The sequence below is a fragment of the Coffea arabica genome, chromosome 7c, assembly GCF_036785885.1.
Source record: "Coffea arabica cultivar ET-39 chromosome 7c, Coffea Arabica ET-39 HiFi, whole genome shotgun sequence".
NCBI lineage: Eukaryota > Viridiplantae > Streptophyta > Magnoliopsida > Gentianales > Rubiaceae > Coffea > Coffea arabica.
Genome location: NC_092322.1, coordinates 38,501,339 through 38,512,047, shown reverse-complemented (window position 1 = coordinate 38,512,047; position 10,709 = coordinate 38,501,339). Strand labels below are relative to the sequence as shown.

General features: G+C 35.3%; 1 long non-coding RNA gene across 4 annotated transcripts; it reads left to right on the top strand.

Annotated features, from left to right (window-relative positions):
- Window positions 1-5,633: 5,633 nt before the first annotated feature.
- Window positions 5,634-8,510, top strand: LOC113698225 (uncharacterized). 4 transcript variants are annotated; one of them, XR_011817535.1, is made up of 4 exons: window positions 5,675-6,045; window positions 6,141-6,359; window positions 7,706-7,803; window positions 7,884-8,510. It is a non-coding gene; the product is annotated as an uncharacterized lncRNA (long non-coding RNA). The 4 variants fall into 4 exon arrangements; XR_003450150.2 differs by having other exon boundaries at window positions 5,677-6,045; window positions 7,887-8,510; XR_011817534.1 differs by having other exon boundaries at window positions 5,681-6,045; window positions 7,706-8,510.
- The last annotated feature ends 2,199 nt before the right edge of the window (window positions 8,511-10,709 follow it).

Genomic DNA, 10,709 nt, shown 5'->3' with positions numbered 1-10,709 from the left:
TATAAGATGCAGGAGAAAATTCCAAATTTATGATGAATTTCAAAAAATTTCTACAAAGAGGGCATTTTTAGTATGGAATTCTGTCCAAATGCAAAATCACTCTGAATATTTAGACCCACAAAGTCCAAAAAAAAAAAAAAAAAAAAAAGAAAACCAGACCTCGCATTTGTGAAATGCGAGGTCAGGAGACCTCGCAAATACCATGACCTCGCAAATTTGGTATTTGCTCAAAACAGTGGAACTTTGAAAGGAACTTTTGTGGAAGTCATTTTGCTAAACGTGAGATGTAAAAAAAAAATTTTTTATGTTAGAGCTATCATGATATGAAAAATATTTGTTCCGTCCAAGAAGATAATTATTTTTTAAATATTTATTGTAACTGTGATCATTTTGCTCTTTTTGACCACTTCACATATTGTCATTTACTAAATGCGAGCTCCTAAAAAAGTTAAAATTAAATAATATTTGTTTTCTTCTATCAAGCTTCTACAAAATTAAATTTAAAAAAGATTTATTTTCTTAGAGTACTAAACGCAAGCTCCTAGAGAATTAAATTTCGCACAATATTTGTCTTGCATATCTCTCGTTTACTAAAAGCAATCTATAGTAAAATCTTATTTTTTAAAGAATAATTGTTTAGGCATTTATTAAGTGTGAGGAGTAAATATTTTGGATCTCGCATTTGATAAATGCGAATTCATAGAAAACTACATTAAAAAATTGCTAACTTTTTTATTTAGGAGCTCACAATCATTTTTGTTTTCGAATTGACATTTAATATAGAGGAATAAATCCTTTTTCTTTTTAATTATAGATTTGTGAAAAAATTCTATAATTTGAACATAAAAAGTTGTATGACAACACTACAAAATTTAATTATTCAAAATCAGAATATAGTCCTTGCAGATAAAATAATCTATCAAGACTAAGTCCAAAACCAAATTAGCCTCGATTGGAGTGCTAATCGCGACTTAGCAAGGAAAGTGAAGAAAATGCGACTTAGCAACGCAAGTGGAGAAAACGCAACTTAGCAAAATGTGACTTCACGTTGCGTTTTGTGAAGTCGTGTTTTCATTTCTGCAAGGAACCTGAAGAAAACATGACCTATCCGATTATGATATTAGATCATATTGAGGGGTTGTATGTGAAATTCAAGATCAATGGATAATGACCTAAAACTTCATTCTCCGTAATTTTATAAAATAAAAAGCAAAACCCACACTAAAGAGAAAAACAAAAACAATTTGCTTGAATTTATAAAAAAAAAAACAAAAATAATGAACTTGAATTTATTAATATTAAAAAACCAAAAGGTCTAAAGCAAAATTCATTCTCGCATATGTTTACCTGACCTCGCATTTGACAAATGCGAGGTCTGAAGCAAATTTTTATTTTTTTTAAGATTTTTGCAAAATCAGAAATTCAATGATAAATCACATTTGCCGAATTTAGATATTTGCAAAATCAGAAATTCAATAATAAATCGCATTTGCCGAATGCGAGCTCACTGAGCTCGCATTCGGCAAATGCAAACTACCTATTCTTAGAATCCCCAACACAAAAACCCCTCAATTAGAAATTTTTTTTTCATAATAGTTTTAGAATTTTCTCTAAGACGCAGGCATGTCTTTTTTTTTAATTAAAATGAACTTCCCATTACTACGAAATCATGGTTACACTAGATGGGTACATTCACATACAGCCCAGAACCCGTGTGTGAAACGATGGAAACCCTAACTGATCCATTCAAATATCCCCCATGACCAATTGTGGCAAGTCCAAAAACCTGTTGAACACCTGTCCTGCGCTAGAGTCGGCGCCAAAATTTGCCAGACGATCAGCCGACGCATTTGCCTCCCTATAGCAGTGTGAAATCGTGTGAAAATACTGCTTGAACATCAGCAACTCATCCAGATCCCTTTGCAATTGCCATGGGCAAGCACTAATCCCTTGAACAATCTGAATCAGGGTGAGAGAGTCCGCCTCTAAATGTAACTCCAGGTACCCTCGATCCACACAGTGTCTAACGCCCAGCAGCAATGCTTGAAGTTCCGCCTGCATGCTGGTCATCATCCCAAAGTGCTCCGAATACCCGAAAAAAAAATTCCCTTGACTATCCCGCACAAGACCACCCCCACCACTCCATCCTGGGTTCCCCCGAGAGCATCCATCTGAATTGAACTTATAACCTCCCTGCGGAGCTATCCAACAGACTGACCTAACAACAATCCTCGTTTGGCGACAACCCAGCTCGCGAAGTGTTTGATCTATTTGAGAGATCTCGCTTGGCATACTCGCGTAGTATTGCCACGATATACTCGAGTAATATCAAAACTTTTGACGAGCAGGAACGGTATAGGGGGTGTAACGGTGAACGGGAATCTGGGAAAAGTGGAGTTCTACGGATTTGATACTTGCTCAGTTGACGGAGAGTCAACGTGGGATATTTGGATCAAGACCTTGACCAAGCTACGTGGATTTAGCTCCTGAGAGCTCCAGTATTTTATTTGTTTCTGCTTACTTTTTCTACTTGAAATGTTAATTACTTGAAACTGCTAGTTTTATTATTGTCTCAATCTTTCTCGTTCATGCTCTCTTCTACTTGCTCTATTACGTGCTTGTATGTTTTTCTTGGCCTCACTGAGCGTTAGCTCACTCCATTAGTTTGTTTTCTTTAATAAGAGCTCAAAATGGAAAGACTTTTGGAAAGCTAACTTGATTACCTTTTGAGTAGAATTTTGAATGTATTTGAGTAGTCGACTTCTGGTGGTTGTATTTATTGGGAGAATTGATGTAATTTTGGAAACGTGTGATGTAAGATTTGAATATTTATTTAAGGAAGCGACTTTTCCTTACTTCGACTTTTATTATTGGTTGTTTCTTCTTAAGTTTAAATTTGATTTGTATTGAGTCCTGACGAGAGTTAGGCAGGCGTTCCGCTAATACCTTTGGATTTTTCCTAGAGAGAAATAGGAGCGTCACAATGTCAAGAAAGATTAAACGATCGGACTACTCCAACAAAACCTGGTGAGTGCATTGAGCTTGATAGCCACTCAAATTTCGTAATGGCACTAGACACGGAAACTAGCAAAATCTAGTGGTACAATCAGCTTGGAGGTTACGATGTCTGGTTCGTGGCTTGTGCAAATTTGTCAACCCCTAATAGCCCAATTGGACCAAACCCAGATGCTGAGTTTGGGGAGGCACCATTGATGCTAAGTTTCAAATTTAATGGTATTAAAAGAGATATTGTGGTGGCTGCTCCCTTCCCCTCTCCAATTTCTATATGGTGGCTCTCAATAGGGCAAACCACTCCTAACAACCTATATTTATAGGCTGTAGTATTATAGATGGGAGAGAGTGACCTAATCCTAGTTTCTGAATTGGTTCCTCCCATTAAGGAACCCTACTGAATACAGGCCCTACACCTTATATGCCACATCCAAATAGTTTGATTGAGACGGACCTAGGTCCAAACATTAGTGGATCACGTTACAATGGGCTTTACTGGTCTTATGTAACCCGTTTTGATAAAATAAATAATAAGTTGTAGCCCAAATAAAGAAAATATTTCTAACATTCTCCCACTTAGACAACACTAATTAATTTAAGTTTGAAAAGAAAAAGAAAGAAAACACTAAAAAAAGGGTCAGGCTAAATATTACTATAGTGGCCATTGAAAAAACATATCAGTCCAGAATTCCGTCAAATGAAAGTACTTGTACTAAACTGTAAATGCCTTTATGTTATTTAACAATGTAAGACTTCTACAATTACAAATACTAGTACTTCATCAACATGACTTCCACAATGTGATAAAGTGTAGTGTGGTTTGATTCACATTGATCCAAAAGTAAAGTATACAAGTCAAAACCACAATCAGTCTACTTTATAGTCTTATAAAGACTCTTAACAGGATTTTCATCCCCCTTAATACTTCTAAATTGAAGCCACTTCACAAGGAAGTGTTTCCTGTACAGCTTTCACTTTATACTTGCATGAGCCCAAACATGATACATGAAACTTAACATGTACACAAAATAACTATATGCATACAATCAAGGGATAAAACTTTATTGCCTTTCAAACAATTGTAGTCTTAAACATATAAAACTAAAGAACTCCCAAAACCAAGCACATTGAAGGATGATAAGATGCCCGTATGCTCAACATGCTTGTCAAACTCCACAGGTCTATGTCCTTTGGTTAGTGGATCTGCAAGCATATTACTAGTTGCAATATGCTTATAAAGCACATCACCATTATCAACCCATTCCCTTACCTTAAAGAATTTTAGGTGAACAAACTTCGCACCACTAGGTGAACAAACTTCGCATCTCCTTGTGCCATAAACACCATTCAGGAAGCACTGTATTATGAGAGCAATCCCAACTACTGACATCATATTCCAAGAATTTTGCAGTAATAGATTCAACAGTTCTTGTACCATTACTTGGATAATAAAACCGATAACCTTTAGAGGCCGCTGGATAGCAATGAAAAAATCACCAGTAATTCTGGGATCAACTTTCTTTTCAGAAGGGTTATAGATTCTCACTCCAGTCGAACAACTCAAACATGCAAGTGATTGAGGCAAGGTTTTCTACCAGTCCAAATTTCAAAAGGAGTTTTGGGAGCAGCTTTAGTAGGGACTCTATTTAGGATATACATTGCTGTATAAAGGGTTTCACCCCCAAAGTGATTCGGGCAAATTGGTTCAACTCATCATACACCTCATCATGTTCTTAAGAGTGCAATTTCGATGCTCAGCCACACCATTTTGTTTAGGAGCTTTAGGCATCGTATATTGAACTACTATGCCACATTTTTCTAAATATTTAGCAAAAGGACCTTTAGATTGACCAATGCCTATATGTCTACCATAATATTCACCACCACAGTCAGACCTGACAACTTTAATTAATCTACCCAATTTCCTCTCAACTACAGTTTTTAAATATCTTAAATTTATCAAAAGCTTCTGATTTGCGGTTAATCAAATAATACACATACCTAGAGTGGTCATCAATAAATGTGACAAAAAAACCTTTACCACACAAGGTAGGTGACAAAGGTCCACTAATATCTGTATGAATTAACTCTAATAGTTCCAAACTACAAGTAGACCCTTGTCTCTTAGACTTTGTTAATTTTCCTCTCATGCAATCAACACAAGTGGTAACATCATTAAAATCCAAATTAGGAAGAATTTCATTCTTGATGAACCTTTCAATTCTTTCTTTTGAAATATGGCCAAGTCTATTGTACCAAAGCATAGAAGATGTTTCTTTAGTCAAAACTTTTTTGGTTCCAACATTTTCAACATTCAATGATAAGTTGTCATAACTCAAATTTAATTTATATAAACCATGCTGTAAAATGCAATCACCAATAAAAGAAGAAATAAAAAATAATCATCATTTAATTGCCAAAAGATCCATGATAACCAGACTTCTCAAGTTTAGAAATTGAAACCAAATTCCGTCTCATGGACGGCACATATGTAGTGTTTTCTAAAATAAGACTACAGCCAGGTGAAAATTTAAAACAATTGTTCCCAAAAATTTTATTGCCAATAGATCCATTTTCCACGTCGACACTGACTTCCCCTTTATTTGGTTTCCACTTATTTTTGAGCCCCTACAAGGAATTAGTAATGTGAATACACATCCCACTATCAAGCCACCAAGAGTTTGGTGGAACATCAACTAATGCAGACTCAAAACAGACAAAAGAATGGGAATTACGGGTCTGTTTGTTTGGGTGAAAAATATTTTTTGAAAAATATTTTTTATTGTTTGGTTGTCAATTAATTTGAAAAAATAATTTCTAAGGAAAATATTTTACTTCAAAAGGATGAAAAATAACTTACCTAGTCCACTTATTAAAGTTATTTTCCTTCAAACTAATCGAGTGTTCCCACAATTTAATGAAACCAATTAGAAAGACCCGGCGATTAACAGGACAGAGAGTCGGAGCGATTCACGATGGGCTTTATCTCTATCTTCGGCGACAAGCAACAACAAAGGCTGTCCGATGTTTCAGGTCAGATTCCAGTGATATGCAAGTCTCTCCATTTTTTTTAATTTTATGGTTAATTTGGTTCTCCAATTTGGGGTTTTAACGATTTCATGTGATAGGATTCAAGAAAATCCAAGGGTTGAGGAGAATCTGATCCAATTTATTGTCATTAACTTGGGAAATTATGTGGAAAAGAGAGGATTGCCTGCTGGAGTAAATTGGGAAGTTGCCTTGTACTTGAAATTGCAGGAGACAGTGCACTGACATGCTTCACAAGGTCATGGAGTCTGTAGTCCCTGTTGACAACAATTGGGTGATGAATGAGTTGTTTGGAACAGGTGAGACTTCCTCTTGATTTCAAGAACTTCGGATTATACTTTCATTTGCACTATCAATTTGAATCTATTTTACCAAGTTGATGTATGAGAGATTCTACTTGGCAGCCTTTTTCCCCCAATTTTGTATATCTTTTGCTTTCATTTAATCTCTAATCCAATTTTCTCATATTTTTGTGAGAGATCTATATAAGATTTTGCAATTTAGAAGTCATGCTTTACTTTGTATCAACTTCACCTAGTCATAAATAATGGCGCACTCAAATTTACCATTGCACAGGAAGCAGTATGAGGCCAATTTTGAGTATCCTGATGTATTTGAATGACTGCTACAGATAGATATAATGGTTTTTTGGTCTGAGTGATGTCAATTCAACGCTTTTTGTTCATTTCATTTTTTAAATTTCTAACAACTAGCCATAGTTCACAGAGATTGAGGAATGACTCAAATAAGAAAGGTAAAATCTTTCTTCATATAATTGTACAAAGTCGTCGTTGTCTTATTACATGATGTGTACAGTTCCAAGAGTAGGAGTTCGTACTATGAGTTGGATCATGTCATTAACAATTAGCATCTAATGGCCAAGCTTCCTATAGTTCTGCTGTCCATCCATGTATAACAGAGAAATGTTAGGCTTATTTAATTCGTTTTAATACAGTAATCAACAAGTCATATATCATCCACAAGGCATCTAGCAGCATAATGATAAAAATGATGCAAATTGGATGATGAGAAGCAGATGAGTATTGTAATTTATATGCAACAGTTGTTGTACATCATCCTGGCTTTTCATTTGCATGGAATTTTGAGGTGACTCTTAGGAAACTGAATTTACAATTACTGTTGGTATATATCTGTGACTTAGAACTTCTAATGCAGTTTTTGCTCTAAGTTTTAGTGGTTAGTTTTAAAAAGGAGTTCATTCTAGGCAAGCAACTAAAGGACTTAATATGGACACTTCCATTCATCGTATCTTTGTTAAGGGATCTGAAATGCTGCAGATTATACTTTTTGCTTCCAATGTGAAAATTTAATATAGATTTTTAATATATGAGATTCTTTTGACAAAAAAAGATGTTGTATGTAATCTAGTAAGAGCAACTCTAATGGTTTTCATGCTTATTGGATTATCTAATTCAGGGATCTACTGGAGGTCATGTCATGGTAACATTATGATGTCATTTGATATTTTAGTTGATTGGTATTTGACAATAACTTTCCTTACTATAGTTTGTTAGAGCAACTCTAAAGTCTAGATACACTAGAAGGGAGCAGCTAAAATAGTTTTAGACTCATGTACTAGGTACAGATGAGCTTCCTTACATGTTTGGCTGCTTGCATTCCATAGGTTAGAATAAGGACAGATGAGCTTGCGTTCATTAGTGGAAAACTGCTTAAGCAGAAACTATGACACAGTTGGAAGCTATTGGAGTCAAGAGATTACAGGTAAGTTACTTTACCTTAACAGGTGATGAAAGTCATTTTTCTTTTACTTTTGTTAAAGGGTATTGATTTCAACAAGACAGCAGGGAAAACAGGGCAACCATACGACTACCTCTCTGATGGCAAATGTAGCAAGCGGGACGGAAGATTATCTAATACGGAGGAGGAATATCTTTGATCCTACAAAGAAACTGAATGACATAAAAATAGATATGACTTATCTGGAATGGTACAAGAAGGTGTCAATTGAGCAGGGAGGATACTATGATAGTTACAAACTTTGGCGTTGGAAAAGTCGGGATGAAATCAAAAGCAGACATGAAATCATGAAGCGCAAGAGAATTCTCACTCGATACTGGAGAGGCATAGTTGATGAAGTAGAGCAAATGCCTCAAAAAGAAGGGGTGGCTTTTCAGACTCGTTGGCTTTATGCAGGAACCAATTACCAAAGAATGGTTGAACCACTTGAAAATAGATAGACAATAGATGGTTTGGGTTGGAGAAGTTATTGAGCGGAAAAATCAGGAAAGTAGAGGTTTTGATTAGTTATTTTTTCTTAAAAAAGGAAGGAAAGGGTGTTGGGGAATGAATACAACAGAATCCTGCTATTAGCTGGCAATCTTAAAAATAGAAGCCGGGTCCACTCTTTATTCAATTTTTGATTATTTTCATATAATAATAATACAATAGGGATATTCTTTTCTAGAGAAGTTTTGAGTAGTGAGGATGCAAGATGTATATCGCAATGGCATGGCATGTGATTGACAATGGATCACAAGCAATTTATTTATTGCATAAGGAAAAATTTTTATTCATATATATAATTTCCTAAGATTTTTTTTATTAAACCTAAACAATGGAATGAATTTTTCAATTCTCTATAAGAAGGAATATGTGGTTAGAATTTGTAAAGTAAAGGTAGAGGTAAGAAAGACAATATTCCAAAGTTGGAAAATATTTTCAAATGTTAAACAAACACCAGAAAAAGAAGTTAGGAAATATTTTCAATAGGCTAACCAAACACCTGAAAATGATGAAAAAGAAATGATTTTTCTGGGAAAGCACTTCCATGAAAAATATTTTCCCAAGGAAAACATTTTACTTCCAACCAAACCGACCCTACCTGTCTTATATTTGTTCTCCAGCCATTTTTGAAATTTGGCACATTGTTTCTTCCTATGACCTTGATCACCACAAAACCAGCAGCCATTATTTTTCTTAATGTCAGGTTTAAGAAACCCAGGATTACCATGCTTACCTTTTCCCTGATTTTTCTTCCTGAACTTAATTTTCTTGTGTTGGCAGTGAGAAGATTTGTTATTGTCTTCTTTGTTCACATGTAGCTAATGCACCAAATTCACTCTCTTATTCTGCTCCCTTTTGATTTTCTTCTTCTCTTAAACACGAACCCCAACTAGACTTCTTTATCACCTGCATGCTTAATCTGTTAGCTCCATGCTATTTTTGATAATAATAAGCCGTTTGTTCAGTAGTGCTATTATCGGTGGTTTTAGGGGAATCAGCTCCAATCAGGGCTATGTCAATGTCAACAAATGCAAGACCTAACTCAACGTCACTTTTCAATTGCTTATAATTATTTCCAGTCAAAGTCTCAATAGAGCAAATCTAATTGTTCACAGGAATATTGCAAACTATAGAATAATTATATCAAAAAAATATAATTAGACAATAGCAATAATAAAAGCAAACAATCAATGGCAATTTACATGAAAATTTATGATGTATTACTAGGTAATCACCTTCGAGTAGAATACTAGAATACACTTAAACTTTCACACAAGTATATAGTGAGACAACTTTACAAGAATTTATCCACTTTGGGCAGACAAACCCTTATAAGGCTATAAATTAATCCCTCACTAATACTTAACCCTTCTAAAATCAAATATACACAATTACCCCCTTCGGGATTACAGATCCTCAAATACCAAGGGGATTACACAACTTAATATATTCATACGGTGGAGAACCGTATAGAGAATCATTAGATCGTTACTTGATACTGATGCAACAATGAATTTTAATTCAAACATAATCCATAGAAAAGTTCAAAGGCTACAATATCCTTGAACTTTAGCAATCCAAACCTTAATATTGTGGCTCTGATACCACTTGTTGGGATTACATATCCTCAAATACCAAGGAATTTTTTTTTTTTTTTTTCAAACGATAACACTTTCATTAGACAAATCAAAAGTTACAAAACAGGAGCATGTGCTCCTACATCTTTACTAGCTAAACTACGTAGCCAGTCAGGAAATGATTCCTGCCACACCTTCTCATCTACCACTCGTAAGGCATATTTAGCCAAATGTTGAGCTACAGAGTTCACTCCCCTTCTGACAAAGGAGAAGGAACATTCAATGAAGTCCATTCTGAGCTTTAAAATATCAAACAGAATGACTCCCACACTTAGATCTTCTGCACTCTTTACGTTAAGTTTGTCAATTATTGCTTTGCAATCCGACTGTAGCACAATCTTCCCCCAACCCTTCTGCTTTGCAATGATCAAGGCCTTCCTGACTGCCATAGCCTCTTCCACAGCCGGATCCCCAATTCTATTTTCACTCCCTGCCCAGGCCCCCACCAAGGCACCATCATCGTTCCTTGCCACTATCCCCCATCCAACTTTCCTCTCTTGCATGTGCAAACTAGCATCAGTATTCATACAAATAAAACCATTGGGAGGAGGAGTCCATTTGCCACCTACCATAGCTGTACCATCTCCAGTTCCTTTGCTCATATTAGCTTCAGAACTAATATTCCTGTACTCCAACCATTCTTGCACTGCTTTATTTACAGTCTGACCCGCACTGTTACTTGAATACGAAAAATAAACATAAACATAAACATAAACATAAACATAAACATAAACACGCACTGTTACT